This window comes from Bubalus bubalis, chromosome 2, assembly GCF_019923935.1.
Source record: "Bubalus bubalis isolate 160015118507 breed Murrah chromosome 2, NDDB_SH_1, whole genome shotgun sequence".
In the NCBI taxonomy this organism is placed as follows: Eukaryota; Metazoa; Chordata; class Mammalia; order Artiodactyla; family Bovidae; genus Bubalus; species Bubalus bubalis.
This window is the reverse complement of record NC_059158.1, coordinates 22,956,020-22,976,310: the sequence shown is the minus strand read 5'-3', so window position 1 is coordinate 22,976,310 and position 20,291 is coordinate 22,956,020. Positions and strand designations below refer to the sequence as shown.

General features: G+C 35.4%; 1 non-coding gene and 1 pseudogene across 1 annotated transcript; one reads left to right on the top strand and one right to left on the bottom strand.

Annotated features, from left to right (window-relative positions):
• Positions 1–15,345: 15,345 nt before the first annotated feature.
• On the top strand, positions 15,346–19,599 carry LOC102389639 (annotated as a pseudogene).
• TRNAC-GCA lies at positions 16,841–16,913 on the bottom strand. Its single transcript has one exon. It is a non-coding gene; the product is annotated as a tRNA-Cys (tRNA).
• Positions 19,600–20,291: the final 692 nt, after the last annotated feature.

Below are 20,291 nucleotides of genomic sequence, written 5' to 3'. Positions count from 1 at the left end.
TTTTTTTCTTTATCTTTGACAGAATAAGACATTGTGAACAGGAAGTGTGTAATCAAATTGGTCCTAGAAACAAGTACAGTATCTCTCTGTACATTTTATGCTACCGAACTGGCATAATAATAAATTCACTGAAGTTTGTGCAAGTTGCACATCAGCAAACTTTCTGTACCCTGTTGTCATGTTGCTGAAATGAATTTGTACTACCCTTAAATCCACTAGCAATTCTTTCCAGATTACAAATTACAAATATGTAGAAATACAGTTCCTTAGTAAATAGGAGCTCATCCATTTGATTATTTGGGTATTTCCCAAAACTCTAAGAAGATTTCTTACCAAATCTACACTGATTTGGGGGGAGAGATCAGTCCATGCTTTAGAAGGATTCCTCAGTATAATTTTCCTCACCTGCCAGTGAGCTCTCCCCAAAATGAACAATCTTGGAAATTAAAAAAGAAAAAAAGTTACCCGATGGAAACTAAATACTCACTCTTACTATTCAAATATTTAAATATCATTATTCCTTTTTCTTTACCTCTAATTAATTTTATCTTTAATAAAATTATTTTAATTCACATGCCATGATTGTACCTCTCCCTTCTGCTGTTGTCTGTAGTCTCGGTCTGCCCAAACAAACCTGTTGCTTGTGGAAGGGGCAGTCTTCTAAGCAACAGTTTCTAAGACTAAGAATAGCACAAAGAGTAAAAGTAACTTCCCCTCTTTGGAACTAAATTTCCTTTTTCTCTGAAAGAAGCCTCTCAGAGGTTCTGTGTCACTTACTTGTCAGTTTTGCTGCATTGTTCAGCTTGTAAGGTATCTCACTCTCGATAGTCCTAGCACAAATTCCTTGTGTCTAAATCTCATCACAATAGTGACTCTCCTCTTTTTTTTATGCCATATTTAAAAGAATACAAGGATATCTAGGGTCTCCTTGTTTTTTACTCCTCAGGGAATGTATCGACTTTAGGATGGGGCATTCTAGAAATTGTGACCTTGGGGAACCAATCTCCCAGTTGCAATTAAAACTCATAGAGAAAAGCGCTTGGGCCATGGGGAAAATACAAAAAATAGTGTCATAAACTGCTTACAAAGCAAATGAATTATACATAATTCTGCCATAGTATATAAACTCAAGAATATTAAAATGAATAAGTGGTATTTACTTTGTGCTTGAAAAATGAAAGAAAGTGAAGTGAATGTCACTCAGTCGTGTCCAACTCTTTGCGACCAATAGTCCATGGAATTCTCCAGGCCAGAATACTGGAGTGGGTAGCCTATCCCTTCTCCAGGGGATCTTCCTGACCTAGGAGTCAAACCGGGGTTTCCTGTATTGCAGGCAGATTCTTTACCAACTGAGCTATCAGGGCTTGGCACGTTTTTATTAAAGCTTAATATGAATTACATCATTTGGTAATTCAGAGCTTCACCAATAGAGTATGTTGTCAAACTTTTGGATTTATTTTTCAACCTGATAGTTAAGACATTGTATCTTCGTGTCATTGCATTTTGTATTTCTGTTCTAATGAATGAGGTTGATGTTCTTTCTGTATGTTCAGATGCTGCTGCCTATTTGTGAAATAGCTGTTGGTATTTGAAGATGTTGTTGTCCATTTTACTATGAGTTTATAAGTTTCCTCTTGGTTTGGGGAAGCTTTTTATATATTAGATTGGCCCTTTAGCAACAATATGAATATGATTTTTTTGATTGTTACTTGTGGTCTAACTTCTCTTATTACACTTTTTATTGTATAATAGTAAAACATATATAGAAAAATGAAAAAGTCATAAGTATAAGCTCAATGAATTTTACAGAGTTGAAAGACTGCTGTGAAGTGGCACATAGAAGCAAGAGAGAATATATCCATCAGGTCAGAAGCTCCCCTTGTGCCTCTTTCTAGTCACTATCCCCTAAGACACTCTTTTGATTACCAAAACCATAAGCCATATTTGCTTGGTTTTGAAATTTAAATAACTAAACTCATCTAAGATGTACCATTTTGTGTCCCAATGTTGTGTCTGTAAGATTCATCTATGTTTTCACATGTACCATTAGGTCATTCATTCTCATTACCATATACTTATACATTTATGAATATAATGCAATTTATTTTTATTGTCTACATTTGGATAGTTTCATTGGAAGGCTATTACTAATAGTGTCAATATATACATTATTGGATATGTCTTTCAGTGGACAAATTTATGCATTTCTGGGGAATTTCCTGCTGGTTCATTGGTTAGGCCTCCCCACTTTCACAGCCAAGGGCCTGAGTTCTAACTCTGGTTGGGTAACTAAGACCCCACAAGCCACATGCATAGCCAAGGGGAAAAAATCAAATACTTCTTTGGGTCTGTACTTTGGATTGAAATTTCTGGTGTAAATGGTATTGAGTATACTCATTTTTAATTAAAAACTGCAAATAAATTTCCAAAGTTGAGCATTTATTTCCTTTATAGCCTCTTCGCTTGGAAATGTCAACTTTTGGAAAAAAAAAGTATTCTTTCTATTTGGTACATAAGGTATATCTCATTATGATTTAATTCGCATTTTCCTGAGGATTATGAGGATTTAAAAAAGCTGTAACAAATATGTTTAAATTTTTAGTGGTGAAGGCAGGCAATATTTATTAAGGTACAGGGAACTTCATCAAAGAGATGAGCATTATACAGAAAAGTGTAAATATTAGATATAAAAAATACAGTATCAGAAAACAAAACACAGAGCATTCATGTTCTGTAGGATAAATCAACTCCTCTAACATATGAGTAACTGAAGTCCTATAACATGACAAGAGAAAAAAAGAATTAGAAAGATTATTTGAAAAGATAATAATGGTTTCAGTCAGTCAGTTCAGTTGCTCAGTCATGTCCAACTCTGCGACCATGGACTGCAGCACACCAGGCTTCCCTGTCCATCACCAACTCCCAGAGCTTACTCAAACTCACGTCCATTGAGTCAGTGATGCCATCCAACCATCTCGTCCTCTGTCGTCCCCTTCTTCCTGCCGTCAATCTTTCCCAACTGGGAAAGGGTCTTTTCCAATGAGTCAGTTCTTCCAGTCAATCCAAGAATCAAATTGTGGTCTCCTGCATTGCAGGTGGATTCTTTACCAACTGAGCTAGCAGGGAAGTAATGGTTTGGAATAATACAAAATTGGTTAATAACATGCTACAAATTTTTAAAAATTCACCAAACCCAAATCCAGATAAATAAAAATAAAATTAATGTATCCAACTTACACCTAACTAATGAAAACTAAAAACAAAGGGAAAAGCTTGAAAGAAGTCAGAGAAAAAGAAAGATTGAATACAGGGTGATAATGATAACAATGAGTGATTTATTATCAGAAACAATGAAAGCCAAAGGACGATAAAATGTCATATTTAAGGTGTGGAAAAAGTTATTAACTTAAATATTATATTCAGTGAAAATGACCTTCAAAATTAAGGCAACATAAGACATTTTCAGATTTTTTACATGTTTAAAATAATTCATCTGCACAAGAAAAGCTCTACAAGAAAAGTTCAATAAGCCTTTCAGGCTGAAGGGAAGTCTGAAAATATAGAACAAACAAGATACACAAGTATTAATATGTGGATAAATATATTAAAGATTTGTCTGTTTTATGTATGTATGTATAAATTGGTTTAAAAACAAGTGTTTAAAAAATAAAAATGTTTGTGGAAAATGCATATGTAGTATTTGGTATATGTTGAAATAAAATCTATAGATGACATCAAGAGCACAAGGAAGAGAGAAAAACATGGAATTATATTGCTTTAATTTTCTTTTATTGTTTCTGGATTAGAATAAAATGGCTTGATGGTGCACTCCTATCAGTTAAAAATATGTATTTTAAATGTAATACACCACATTAGCAAATTGAAAAATAAAAGCCATATGATTATCTCAATAGATGCAGAGAAAGCCTTTGATAAAATTCAACATCCATTTATGATAAAAAACTCTCCAGAAAGCAGGAATAGAAGGAACATACCTCAACATAATAAAAGCTATATATGACAAACCCACAACAAACATTATCCTGAATGGTGAAAAATTGAAAGCATTTCCCCTGAAGTCAGGAAAAAGACAAGGGTGCCCACTCTCACCACTACTATTCAGCATAGTTCTGGAAGTTTTGGCCACAGCAATCAGAGCAGAAAAAGAAATAAAAGGAATCCAAATTGGAAAAGAAGAAGTAAAACTTGCACTGTTTGCAGATGACATGATCCTCTACATAGAAAACCCTAAAGACTCCACCAGAAAATTACTAGAGCTAAGCAATTAATATAGTAACGTTGCAGGATATAAAATCAGCACACAGAAATCCCTTGCATTCCTATACACTAATAATGAGAAAATAGAAAGAGAAATTAAGGAAACAATCCCATTCACCATTGCAACAAAAAGAATAAAATACTTAAGTATATATCTACCTAAAGAAACTAAAGACCTATATATAGAAAACTATAAAACACTGATGAAAGAAATCAAAGAAGACACTAATAGATGGAAAAATATACCATGTTCATGGATCAGAAGAATCAATATAGTGAAAATGAGTATACTACCCAAAGCAATCTACAGATTCATGCAATCCCTATCAAGCTACCAATGGTATTTTTCACAGAGCTAGAACAAATAATTTCACAATTTGTATGGAAATACAAAAAACCTCGAATAGCCAAAGCTATCTTGAGAAAGAAGAATGGAACTGGAGGAATCAACCTGCCTGACTTCAGGCTCTACTACAAAGCCACAGTCATCAAGACAGTATGGTACTGGCACAAAGACAGGAATGTAGATCAATGGTACAAAATAGAAAGCCCAGAGATAAACCCATGCACCTATGGACACCTTATCTTTGACAAAGGAGGCAAAAAGATACAATGGAGAAAAGACAATCTCTTTAACAAGTGGTGCTTGGAAAATTAGTCAACCACTTGTAAAAGAATGAAACTAGACCACTTTCTAACACCATACACAAAAATAAACTCAAAATGGATTAAAGATCTAAACATAAGACCAGAAGCTATAAAACTCTTAGAGGAGAACATAGGCAAAAAACTCTCTGACATACATCACAGCAGGATCCTCTATGACCCACCTCCCAGAATATTGGAAATAAAAGCAAAAATAAACAAATGGGACCTAATTGAACTTAAAAGCCTCTGCACAACAAAAGAAACTATAAGCAAGGTGAAAAGACAGCCTTCAGAATGGGAGAAAATAATAGAAAATGAAGCAACTGACAAACAACTAATCTCCAAAATATATAAGCAACTCCTGCAGCTCAATTCCAGAAAAATAAATGACCCAATCAAAAAATGGGCCAAACTAAATAGACATTTCTCCAAAGAAGACATACAGATGGCTAAGAAACACATGAAAAGATGCTCAACATCACTCATTATCAGAGAAATGCAAATCAAAACCACAATGAGGTACCATTTCACACCAGTCAGAATGGCTGCGATCCAAAAGTCTACAAGCAATAAATGCTGGAGAGGGTGTGGAGAAAAGGGAACTCTCTTACATTGTTGGTGGGAATGAAAATTATTACAGCCACTATGGAGAACAGTGTGGAGATTCCTTAAAAACTGGAAATAGAACTGCCATACGACCCAGCAATCCCACTGCTGGGCATACACACCAAGGAAACCAGAATTGAAAGAGACACGTGTACCCCAATGTTCATCACAGCACTGTTTATAATAGCCAGGACATGGAAGCAACCTAGATGTCCATCAACAGATGAATGGATAAGAAAGCAGTGGTACATATACACAATGGAGTATTACTCAGCCATTAAAAGAATACATTTGAATCAGTTCTAATGAGGTGGATGAAACTGGAGCCTATTATACAGAGTGAAGTAAGCCAGAAAGAAAAATACCAATACAGTATACTAACGCATATATATGGAGTTTAGAAAGATGGTAATGACAACCCTGTATGCGAGACAGCAAAAGAGACACAGATGTATAGAACAGTCTTTTGGACTCTGTGGGAGAGGGAGGTGGGGATGATTTGGGAGAATGGCATTAAAACGTGTATAATATCATATAAGAAACGAATCACCAGTCCAGGTTCGATGCAGGATACAGGAAGCTTGGGACTGGTGCACTGGGATGCTCAGAGGGATGGCACGGGGAGGGAGGTGGGAGGGGGGTTCAGGATGGGGAACACGTGTACACCTGTGGTGGATGCATGTTGATGTATGGCAAAACCAATACAATATTGTAAATTAAAAAATAAATAAATTAATTAATTAATTTAAAATTCAAATAGCAAAAAAACACACAATCTAAGAAGTTAATAAAGGAGATAAAATAAAATAGTAAAAAAAAAAAAAAGAATTCATACGAAAGAAGGCAACAAAGGAGAAATAAAACAAAAACAGAAGAGTTGAGACAAATAGGAAATAAGCAAAAAATTGTAGACTTGAACCCAACCATATTTTAATTCACTTACATTACACAAAAACAAAAAAATCATTCCAAACTAAAGGCAGAGATTGTTATGCTTAATAAATAACAACATCCAACTATATCTTGTTTTCAAGAAATACACTTTAAAAATAAAAGATAAATTGACTTTTTTAAAACTCTTTTTACTGAAAGAGTTAGTAAAATATATCATGCAAACACAAAGCTTTAAAAGCAGATTTAACTATGTTCATATCAAATAAATCAGACTCCAAGACAAGGAGCATTATAAGAGAAAAAGTGGAATATTATATAAAGATTAAATTGGCAATCTGTCTTGAATAGGTAACAGTCACACCTGTGTGTGCAACTAATAAAATCTCAAACTTCATGAAGCAGAAGTTGAAAACATCAAAGGACAAATAGACAATGTACAAACATCATTGGGACTGTCAACACATTTCTCTTAATAATAAGTAGGACAACTAGACAAGAAAATAATGATACAGAATGTATTTGAAAACCACTCAGCCAACTTCAACTAGTTGAAGTGAATCAAACTTTGTTTGTTTTTTTTTTTTACAAAACACATACAGCATTCACTAAAATAGACTGTATAGTTAGACCTTCCTAAGGACATTTAGGAATCTTTGGAACTTGGACTTGGGATTTCAGGTATACCAGGAGCACTACTGTGGAGAAGAGTGAAATGGAAGACTTGAAGACTGGCAGGAAGACAATCTAAGAGGGAGCTGATGAGATCAAGCTGTAGGACTAAGTAGCCTTGGTACTATAACACGTTCTTTCCAAAAACAAAAAAATAATTTTTGCTGATTTAATCTCTTGGCTATAACCAAGCTTTCCTGATCCCTTCCTCTCTCTATCTCTCCTTCTCTTCCCCTTCCCTCACCTCACATGGACACACACACATACACAGACAGACTCAAGGTCACATGAACATTTTGAAAAATAAATTTTATCGTGGAAAATGTATTTTTATGCAACTGCCTTTCTTCATTTACCAGTGTGTCTGGAAATTATTCTACATCAGTACACAGAGATCTCATTATTTTAATGCAGAACAATGTCAACAATTTATACTTAAATGGATTATTTACTCTTGCAATGATGATTGACATTTTGGTTCTTTCCAGTTTTTCACTTTTACAAAATCTGCAGTAGACAGTTTGTGAACATGTATTGCTGTGTATGTAATAGTATTTCAGTTGGATGCTTAACGAGAATTTTACATCAAAGGTCATATAAATTTTGCATATTAAATAATGCCAAAAACCTGGAATATATCTATACCAATATACCCTCCATTTACAAGTGTATAAAAATGATTATCTTCTCAGAAACTCACCTTCGTGGCACAAGAGAAATTTTTTAACCATTTGGATAAAACACAAGATCGGATGTCTACCTTATATTACATACATAAATACATTATAAGTTAATAAGTACACAGAAATGAAAGATATATTTTTTAACTTTCAGAGTTAGATGGAGGAGAATATATTTATTATTTGAGACTATCTTAGAAACAAAAAAATACACCATAAAGAATGCTATCAATACATTCACCTATAATAAATAGAATTATATTTATTATGATAATTTATGAAAAATTACAGTAATAAGACAATCCCCCCAAATGGGAGATGTCTGCATTACAAGTCACTAATAAAAGATGAGTTCTCAGAATATATAAATAAGAACTCCAAGAGAAAAAATGATTTAAGAAAAAAGAAAATGGCCCAAACTTATACAAATGAATTTTACACTAGAGAAATATTGGCAAATTGCCCTACACGGTGGCTGCACTAGCCTTCACCAAACACATGAGTGTGGAAAATTTCCCACCTAGAGTCAAAGAATTTGTCTCTCCTTATAGTCTTATTGGCATGAAATGTTCCTTTGGTATCTAATTTTCTTGAAGAGATCTCTAGTTTTTCCCATTCTGTTTTCCTCTTTCTTTGCACTGATTACTGAGGAAGGCTTTCTTTTTTTTTTTTTTTTTTTATTTTATTTTTAAACTTTACATAATTGTATTAGTTTTGCCAAATATCAAAATGAATCCACCACAGGTATACATTTGTTCCCCATCCTGAACCCTCCTCCCTCCTCCCTCCCCATACCATCCCTCTGGGTCGTCCCAGTGTATCTCGCCTTGCTATTCTTTGGAACTCTGCATTCAGATGGGTATGTCTTTCCTTTTCTCCTTTGCCTTTAGCTTCTCTTCTTTTCTTCAGTCTTGAATACTCATCAGAAGGACTGATGCTGAAGCTGAAGCTCAATACTTTGGACACCTGATGTGAAGAGCTGACTCATTTGAAAAGACCCTGATGTTGGGAAAGATTGAAGGTGGGAGGAGAAGGGGATGACAGAGGATGAGATGGCTGGATAGCATCACCGACTTGATAGACATGAGTTTGAGCAAGCTCCGGGAGTTGGTGATGGACAGGGAAGCCTAGCATGCTGCAGTCCATGGGGTTGCAAAGAGTCAGACACAACTGAACTGAATTGACAGTCTTATTTCTCATTTCTCTTATTTTGAGTGTGACTGAGGAATATGTAATTTTAAAAGAGTTATTTTATTTGCTTTCTCAAAGCTACCTGTTTGTATATTTTACCCTTTATTGAGGGAGGGGGTGGATTTTCTTATCAATTTTAGGAACTTTTTATCTCTGATGGAAATTAGTGCTTTATCTTCGATACAAATGGCAATCATTTTTATTTGTTTCGGTGTTACTTATAGAACTGTAATTCCCAGTTGGTCATTTGTCTTTTGTATGTTTCAGATTGATTACAAGTTGATCTTAGTTTTGGGTTTTTTTTTTTTTTTTTTTTCATTTTATGGCTTCTGGTTTCTGACTCATAGATAAATAACCTCAGTTATTTCAAGTTTCTAAAGGAATTTCTCTTTTGTAAGAACAAACCTATATGCAGGTCAGGAAGCAACAGTTAGAACTGGACATGGAACAACAGACTGGTTCCAAATAGGAAAAGGAGTACATCAAGGCTGTATATTGTCACCTTGCTTATGTAACTTCTATGCAGAGTACATCATGAGACACGCTGGGCTGGAAGAAGCACAAGCTGGAATCAAGATTGCCGGGAGAAATATCAATAACCTTAGATACGCAGATGACACCACCCTTATGGCAGAAAGTGAAGAGGAACTCAAAAGCCTCTTGATGAAAGTGAAAGTAGAGAGTGAAAAAGTTGGCTTAAAGCTCAACATTCAGAAAACGAAGATCATGGCATCTGGTCCCATCACTTCATGGGAAATAGATGGGGAAACAGTGGAAACAGTGTCAGACTGTATTTTTTTGGGCTCCAAAATCACTGCAGATGGTGACTGCAGCCATGAAATTAAAAGACGCTTACTCCTTGGAAGGAAAATTATCACCAACCTAGATAGCATATTGAAAAGCAGAGATATTACTTTGCCAACAAAGGTCCATCTAGTCAAGACTATGGTTTTTCCAGTGGTCATGTATGGATGTGAGAGTTGGACTGTGAAGAAGGCTGAGCGCTGAAGAATTGATGCTTTTGAACTGTGGTGTTGGAAAAGACTCTTGAGAGTCCCTTGGACTGCAAGGAGATCCAACCAGTCCATTCTGAAGGAGATCAGCCCTGGGATTTCTTTGGAGGGAAGGATGCTGAAGCTGAAACTCCAGTACTTTGGCCACCTCATGCGAAGAGTTGACTCACTGGAAAAGACTCTGATGCTGGGGGCGATTGGACGAAGGAGGAAAAGGGGACGACAGAGGATGAGATGGCTGGATGGCATCACTGACTCGATGGACGTGAGTCTGAGTGAACTCCGGGAGTTGGTGATGGACAGGGAGGCTGCGATTCATGGGGTCGCAAAGAGTCAGACACGACTGAGTGACTGAACTGAACTGAACTGAAGAACACAGTGTAGTGTAATTTTTCCAGCTTTTCAATTTTTGTTTTGTTTCCTTCAATAGTTTAATTAAAGGTTTCATTATTAATGGATTCTACATTTGCTATAAAGTTTTGCTGTTTTTGTTTTGCTATTGTAATGCAATCTTTTTTTACATTATCTTTCCTAACATGTTGTTAACATATATGAAAAAAATGGATTTCTGCATATTAATTTTCTATTCCATTATCTTAATGAATTCATAGTAATTGTGCTGTTCTCTTTCTGCTAGTATTGTTCTTTCTATGTTTAAAGGAGAATATTTACAGGAATAAAATTAAACTCACACGTCTTCATTTAAATACTTGCAAGATTTGCTCTTCCTATTATTGTGAAGAAGATTGGGGTCAGCCTGACTTGTACCTTTCAAATGATAACTCCTTTTATCTGATTGCTCAGGAAGCTACAGTAATCAAAACAGTATGGTACTAGAGCAAAACCAGATACATACATCAGTGAAATAGGATAGAAAGTCCAGAAATAAACCCATACATATATGGTCAATTAATTTATGACAAAGCAGGCAAAAATATAAAATGAAGAAAATATAGTCTCTGCAGTAAGTAGTGCTGGGAAAACTGAACAGCTACCTGTAGAAGAATGAAATTGGAACATTTTCTAACACTGTATACAAAAATAAACTCAAAATGGTTTAAAAATCTAAATATAAGACCAGATACTATAAAGCTTCTAAAGGAAAACATAGGCAGAATACTCTTTGACAAAAATTGTAGCGATATGTTTTTGGATCTGTCTCCTAGAGTAATGGAAACAAAAGCAAAAATAAACAAATAAGATCTAATTAAAACTATAAGCTTTTGCACAGCAAAGGAAACCATAAACAAAACAAAAAGACAACCTATAAACTGGGAGAAAAAAGGTGCAAATGATCCTACTGACAAGAGATTAATTTCCAAAATATACAAACAGCTCATACAGCTCAATTGGAAAAAAAAAAAAAGCAACCAAATCAAAACATGGACAGAAGACCTAAATAAACACTTTTCAAAGACATACACATGCTAATGGGTACCTGAAGAGATACTTAATATCACTAATTATCACAGAGATGCAAATCAAAACTACAATGAGGTATCACCTCACACCATCATAATAGCTATTATTAGAAAGGATAAATGCTGGAGAGGTTGTGGAGAAAAGGGAACCCTCTTACACTGTTGGTGGGAATGCAAACTGGTGCAGCCACTATGGAGAACATTATGTGTTGTGTGTGTTAGTCATTCAGTCTTGTCCAACTCTTTGTGACCCCACGGACTGTAGCCCAACAGGCTCTTCTGTGCATGGAATTCTCCAGGCAAGAATACTGGAGTGGGTTTTCATTTCCTTCTCTAGGAGAACATTATGGAAGTTCCTTAAAAAATTAAAAATAGTTACCATATGATTCAGCCATCCCACTCTTGGGCATAAATCTGAAAAAGACAAAAATGCTAATTTGAAAAGGTACATGTACTTAAATGTTCACAGAAACACTATTTATAATAGCCAAGACATAGAGGTAATCTAAATGTCTGCCAATAGATGAATGGATAAAGAAGATGTGGTGTGTGTTTATATATATATATATATATATATATATATATATATATATAATGGAATATTACTCAGCCATAAAACAGAATGAAATAATGCCAGTTTTAGCAACAAGGATGGACCTGGAGACCTAGATATTATACTAACTGAAGTAAAGCAGACAAAGACAAATATACAATATAACTTATACATGGAATCTAAAGAAAGATACAAATGAACTTTACAAAACAAAAACAGATTCACAGACTTAGAAAACAAACATGTTACTAAGGTGAAAGTGGAAGGAAGGAATAAACTGGGAGTTTGGGATGAACAGATACACATTACTATATAAAATAAACAACAAGGATCTATTGTATAGTACAGGGAACTGTCTTGTAATAATCTATAATGGAAAAGACTGAAAAAGTATATATATATATTTATATATATATATATATAAGTATATATATATAACTTCCCTGTTGGCTCATTCGTTAGCCATGCAGGAGACGCAGGTTCAATCCCTGGGTCAGGAAGATTCCCTGAAATAAGAAATGGCAACCCGCTCCCATATTCTTGCCTGGAAAATCCCATGGACAGAGGAGCCTGGCAGGCTACAGCCCAAAGGGTTGCAAACAGTCAGGCACGACTGAGCATGTAAGCTTAGTCAGTACATAATTTTGCTGTACACCTGAAACTAACACAACATTCTAAATTAATGATGCATCAATTAAAAAAAAAAAGATTATTATCTTTGAAATCTAGTAGTCTTACTAGGATTTTTACCATTAAATGTATTTTTTAGCTGAAATAAAGTGAGAATTTTTTAGTCTTGTAGATCTATATATTCCTTTATAATTTGTAAAGCACAGTTTATTATAATTTTGATTATGCACTTTGTTGGTTATTTTTTCTTGGTTTTAACAATACTGTGTTATTTATTTCCTTCTATGATTCAGTGTCTATTCTCCTTTCTATTTTTATAATTTTAATTTTTATTTCTTCTTTTTGATTTTCAATTTTCCTCTCTATTTCTGACCTGAGTTCTGCCAGTTCATGATACAATCTCAACTTTGCTATTTTGCCATTTATTTGCCATGGATTTTTGCTCTTCTCTTTTGTGTTATAGTTTCATACTGTCAGTCACAATTTTATGGATGTCTTTTTAGCAATAATGACATTATATTTGGTTAGAGTTCTTACCTCCAACACAGTATTTTGTAATGAATATTCCTCATCTGTCATTACTTTCTTGGTTTCATATTTTAGTATTTTGCATATGGCCAGTAATAAATCTTTTGTATAAAATCTTGACTTCCTTTTGATTATTCATCATTAACTATATCAGTTTTTACTTTCCTAGACCAACTATTTATAGGAGATTCATGTTGGAGAAGAGGCTAATCCTTGTCCTAGACCTCGCTCATAGCAATCTTTGTTACAGCAAAAACACCATGACACAGGTTAAATGTGTATGAGAGCTACTTTGGCCTTTGGTATGTGTGTGTGTGTGTTAGTTGCTCAGTCATGTCCAACTCTGTGTGACCCCATGGACTGTAGCCCACCAGGTGCCTCTGTCTGTGGGATTCTCCAGGCAAGAATACTGGAGTGGGTTGCTATTCCCTTCCTCAGGGGATCTTGCCAACAAAGGGATTGAACCCAGGTCTCTCACATGGCAGGCAGATTCTTTGCCATCTGAGCCACCAGGTTTGGCCTTTACTTTTCCTCAATCAATTGAGATTTTTCCAGTCATAAAATCAATGTCATGGAAATATTGACATAATGTACAGCACAGTGACTACAATTAATATACTATATTGCATATTTAGAAGTTGCTAAGACAGTAGATCTTAGAAGTTCTCATCACAAGGAAAAAATTGTAACTATGTGTAGTGATAGGTTATGTGGTGAACATTTTACAATACATACAAATATTGAATCATACTGTACAGCTGAATCTAATATAATGTTATATGTCAATTATATTTCAAAGATAGTTGAGATTTTCCACTCTAGATTTGCTATAATGCAAAGTCTGTTCTATTCACTCTTTCAACAATAAACTACCTGTTTCAAAAGAGACTTAATTCCATGATTTCTATTTCTGCTTTTCATAGACTCCATAAAGAGATTCAGGATAATTGATATCACCAATCTTCATTCTCTGCTCCTGTTGTTATAACAAGAGACAGATAGCTGTACTATTTTCTTTTTCCTTTTTGGTGGTGGTGTTGTTTTCTCCAGACCTTCCCACTTGTTTAGAGGAAGTTTGTTTTTCAGTTGGTTTTGAGTTCAGTGATGACGGACATTATCTTAAGTATCCCCCTTTGATTGTTCTAGTTTCAGAAACCATTATTTAATTGTTCTAATTTTCAGATGTATCTTAGATTTTTGTATTTTATTTTATTTATTAATTTTGGGTTTATTTCTGAGAGAAGAACAGGGAAGTTTCTTATTTAACTAGGAGATCACTGAAATTTTTACTTTCATTGATCATCAGTGTCTAAGATCATTACAGGACTGATACACCGTGCTCCTACAAAATAAACCTTCAGGAAGGAAAACTAGGCAAAGCTGTTTTTGTAACCCATGTCTAGTGGTAGTTACAGTAGGTTACACTGTAAAATGTGTTATGAATGGAAGAAGCAACATTTCTAAATTTTACATATGTTTCTAAGTTTACCTCCATCGATCATTATCATAGGTATGTCTGTGTTACTTTAAATCCATTATATTTCTTTCTCCTCTCCTTCATTTTGATAAATTGCTATTCTATGCTGAAATCATAAATATATTTGTCAATTACATTTATTTCAAACCATTAGATTACTTATACATTCAACTAAAAAACAAATCATGGAGTCAGAAGATGTAGACGAGTGCTTCACTTGGTCATGCAGGGCTTGTCACAAAACTTCTATGATACCCAGTTTCCATCCACATTAAAAAAAGAAGTAACATCCATTTAAAAGTTTTTAAGGATCAATAAGACATAACATACCAAAAATGTATATGATTAGTAAAGCACAATATAAAACCACTATAATTATTTTCACTCCTATTTGCCTCACTTATAAGGAGTAATAGTAATGATGATGTTAGTCTCAATCCAAAATGGACAAAAGGAGCTGACTTTTGAAATTGATAAATTCTCTTAAGGAGATTTGTTTTGTTTTCCCTTGTTTTTTGCTTCTGAGCAATCATTAATATATATTAATTGCTTATGAGATACTCCAGATCCCAAGGTATTTCATCATTCCTCAACAAATTTCATCATTGCTCTTAAGGGAAATCTAATTAGTTATTATTCACAGCACATATGTGTCTCCTTGTTGGATTCTTTTTCACTGGAGGAGACAAAAGTATTTTTATTAACTGTGCTTATGAACTGGGAATGGTGAGGGGCAGGTGCACCTCCTTCCACAAGCATGAAGGTTCACAGTGAGAACTGGGCAGAAGTAGTGGAAGCCTAGGGATGGTTCTGCTCTATTTAGATTTAATAATGAATATTCATTTCTATTTTATAAAATAACATTTTTTCCCAAATTTTTCTTGGCTGAATCATCAGTACTGAAAAGTTTACTCAGCTGAATTAAGGTAAGTGGAGGAGAAATTAAGTTGTCATAGGTAATATTATAAGGTGTTTCTCAAAATCAAAATGATTTTCATACAACCTCTTACTTTCACACCAGTTAATCTCCTCACCATGTCATCTAGAACATCTATTGATCTCTAAACTAATATCTGTTGAAATGGAGATCCTATAAATAAAAATTGCTATACCTTTCTACTCATGTGCTCATGATTAAATATTTATCCCATCAGTTCAATTCAGTTGTGACCCTCAAGGATTGCAGCACGCCTGGCATCCCTGTCCATCACCAACTCTCAGAGCTTGCTCGAACTCATGTCCATCGAGTCGGTGATGCCATCCAACCACTTCATCCTCTGTCGTCCTCTTCTCCTCCTGCCTTCAATCTTTCCCAGCATCAGGGTCTTTTCTAATGAGTCCCATAATCTATTTTAGCAAATATTTATTAAGAACCTACTAGTTACTTTAAGGAGAATTCACCTAAAAAAATTAATGTGCACCACACAAAAGAAGCAGTAGATTTGTTGTAGGAATAAAAATCATGAACTCATTTTTGAACTATGATGCTGTGAAATGAGATGTAAACCTGTGTGATATTGATTTAAAGCCCTGTGTTGATGTTGAGTACATTGGTAAAATTGCCTATCTGAAAGTAGAGAAGGAAAGTTGAATTAGTAAAGATATATGGCAGAGTTATCTGTCCAGAGCTAGTAACTGAAGCTAACAAGAATAAAGGATCAATGAAGCAAAGAGAAAAGCAGAAATTGGTTAGAAAACATTGGTGATAACTGGAGGGGAGGAGAAATGAATGAGAAGATGCAGTGAAGAAAAGTGAAGGTAAAGAGTGAACTGAAAAGAATAGTAGTGATATAACACCCTGCTTTAGAAGAGAGTATATGCCATGAAAAACATTGCCCCAAAAGATACATGCACCCCAATGTTCATTGCACCACTGTTTGCAGTAGCCAGGACATGGAGGCAATCTGGATGTCCATTGACAGAGGAATGGATGGAAAAGATGTGGTGCATATATACAATGAAATCTTACTCAGCCATTAAAAAGAATGAAATAAGGCCATTTGCAGCAACAAGGATGGATCTAGAGAGTCTCATACTGAGTGAAGTTAAGTCAAATAGAGACGGAGAAATATCATATGACATCTCTTGTATCTGAACTCTAAAAAGAAATGATACAGATGAAGTGAAAGTGAAGTCGCTCAGTCATGTCCAACTCTGCCACCCCATGGACTGTAGGCCACTAGGCTCCTCCGTCCATGGGATTTCCCAGGCCAGAATACTGGAGTGGGTTGCCATTTCCTTCTTCAGGGGACCTTCCTGGCCCAGGGATCGAACCTGGGTCTCCTGCATTGCAGGCAGATGCTTTAACCTCTGAGCCACCAGGGAAGCCCAATTACAAGGTTCATACAAATGAACCTAATTACAAAACAGAAACAGACTCATAGACACAGAAAACAAACTCGTGATTGCTGAAGGGAAGGGATAGTTAAGGACTTTGGGAAGGTCAGGTACACACCACTATATTTAAAATGGATAGCCAACAAAAACCTATTGTATAGAACATGGAACTCTGCTCAATGTTATGTGCTAGCTTGGATGGGAGGCGGGTTTGGGGGAGAATGGATACATGTATATGTATGACTGAATCCCTTCGCTGTTCACCTAAAACTATCACAACATTGTTAATCAGCTATTCCCCAAAACAAAATGCATTTGATGTTAAAAATTTTTAATTAAATTAAAAAAATAAAAGTTTTTTTTGGAGCAATTTTTTTTAAAAAAAGAGATATTATTGTTACAAATGCCCTACACTCCTAACTTCCAATATCCTGGCCCTCAATGATATATCAAGTGTCTTCCAGTCCTTTTATTCCTCATTTTATTTAAGACTTGATTTCACTGTCATACGTACAGAACTAGATGAGACTTGCTTTTTTGGGACAGAAAGTGGGAGGTTATCTGCAAAAAGAGACACACATGATGGTGAAGAGAAGGCCCCTGAGAAAGAAAGACCTGGTTATAAATCTTCAGTTCAGTTCAGTTCAGTTCAGTCACTCAGTCATGTCCGACTCTTTGCGACCCCATGAATCGCAGCACGCCAGGCCTCCCTGTCCATCACCAACTCCCAGAGTTCACTCAAACTACGTCCATCAAGTTGGTGATGCCATCCAGCCATCTCATCCTCTGTCGTCCCCTTCTCCTCCTGCCCCCAATCCCTCCCAGCATCAGAGTCTTTTCCAATGAGTCAACTCTTCACATGAGGTGGCCAAAGTACTGGAGTTTCAGCTTTAGCATCAGTCCTTATAAATCTTAGTACTCACTAAAATAAAGTTACAGAATAGGGAATAATGTTGATATGTTATATTATTATATTTCCCTCATTCTAGGGTATCCTGTTCTTGAGGTGTAAACACATATTTCAAGTTTTATTGTAATTATATTACAATAATGGGGTAAAAGAAGCAGGCCAATAACAGATTTCTACCTTCCTGTGACTGTTAGAATAATAAGAATGGTTATTGTACCTATCTCCCAGTCAATCAATCAATAAATTAATTAAACATTTTAGAGAAATACCAGGAATCTCTATATTTGAAAATAACTCCAAGAATCTTTTCTTAAGACAGAATCAGAAATTATTCTGTTTTATTTAATATTAATGACTTTGTTTCTTAATGGGATCTATATAAAAATAATTATACTTTTAAAAGGTAAAACAAAGTTAATGATTTAAATTCTTCATCTTTTAGCATGCACTGCTATGCTATATTATAGGCACAGAGAAAATTCTTTCAGTAAAGAATTACATTAAATTCAGCAAAGTACTCTTTTGTACAGTCATTGATGTAGATTTCTAGGTTTTATCAAACTCTCCACTATAATCCACATTTGGACATTTCACTCGATATTCAAAAATTTATGTAATAATCTATTGCTTGTTATCATACATTAAATTTTATATTATTTGTATCACTGAAAAAATATGTTTATGTGTTTGATAATAAAACTGTTATCTATATCATTCATATAATCCTGATTTTAATTGATATAGAAGTTTCTGAATATACCCATATGATTTCTACTATATTGATTATTCTACTTTCAGAATTGCTATTAAGAACAAAGAAAAAGAAGGATCAATTACAGCTACTTTGGTGGATTTATACTCCTTGGATTCACAGGCCAGCCTCAGATGGAGATGATTATTTCTTGGGTTGTATTTTTCTTCTACATCATTGCCCTGATTGGAAACATGGCCATCATCCTGCTATCTTTTCTCGATGACCATCTCCAAACTCCCATGTACTTCTTCCTTAGAAGCTTGGCCATTTTGGATCTCTGTTATACCACAAACATAGTCCCTCAGATGTTGGTCAATATCTGAGGCAAAGACAAGAGAATTACCTTTGGTGGCTGTGCTTTCCAACTTTTCACTGGTATGATTCTCTGCTCAGTTGAATGTATCCTTCTGGCTGTGATGTCTTATGACAGGTTCAATGCGGTCTGCAAGCCTCTGCACTATATGACCATAATGAACTCCCAACTTTGCCAGGGCCTTGTAGGCACTGCCTGGGTGGTTGGTGTTATTAATTGCATGATACTTTCCCCCTATGCCATGAGTCTTCCTCGATGTGGAAATCACCACCTGGATCACTTCTTTTGTGAAATGTCTGCAATGATCAAGATTGCATGTGTGGACACAACAGCCATGGAGGTAATCACATTTGGCATGTACCTGATTATAGTTCTTGCTTCTCTTCTTCTCATTCTGGTTTCTTAGGGCTTCATTGCTGTAGCTGTGCTCAAGATCAAATCTACAATGGGAAGGCAAAAAGCATTTGGAACCTGTTCCTCCCATCTCATTGTGGTATCCATCTTCTATGGAACTGTTATCTATATGTACATCCAGCCAGGAAACAGCCCAAATCAAAATGAGGGTAAACTTCTCAGTATCTTTCATTCCACTGTGACTCCCAGCATGAACCCACTGATCTATACTCTAAGGAATAAGGAGTTCAAGGGGGCCATAAAGAGACTGATTGGGAAAAAGAAAGTTCTGTGGAAACAATAGGACACTGATTTTTCCTTCCAGAAGTTTCTATTATGGAAATGTGTCCTTTACAACCTTTCTATGTCTACTATGTTGCGTCATCACCTGAGATAAAGTACATGAAAGTGAAGTCACTCAGTCGTGTCTGAATCTTTGCAACCCCATGGACGGCAACCTGTCAGGCTCCTCTGTCCATGGTATTCTCAGGCAAGAATACTGGATTGGGTTGCCATTTTTTTCTCTGGGGAATCTTCCTGACCCAGGGATACAACCCAGGTCTCCAGCACTGCAGGCAGACTCTTTACCGTCTGAGCTACCAGGGAAGTCACTTCTCACCTGAGAGAAGTACTCATGAAATATACAAAAAATTATTATCAAAAATAATGCATTATTTATTTATTTTTATTAATTTATTTTATAATTTTATTTTATTTTTTAACTTTACAATATTGTATTGGTTTTGCCATATATCAACATGAATCCACCACAGGTATACACATGTTCCCTGTCTTGAACCCTCCTCCCTTCTCCCTCCCTGTGCCATCCCTCTGAGTCGTCCCAGTGCACCAGCCCCAAGCATCCAGTATCATGCATTGAACCTGGACTGGTGACTCGTTTCATATATGATATTATACATATTTCAATGCCATTCTCCCAAATCACCCCACCCTCTCCTACTCCCACAGAGTCCCAAAGACTGTTCTATACATCAG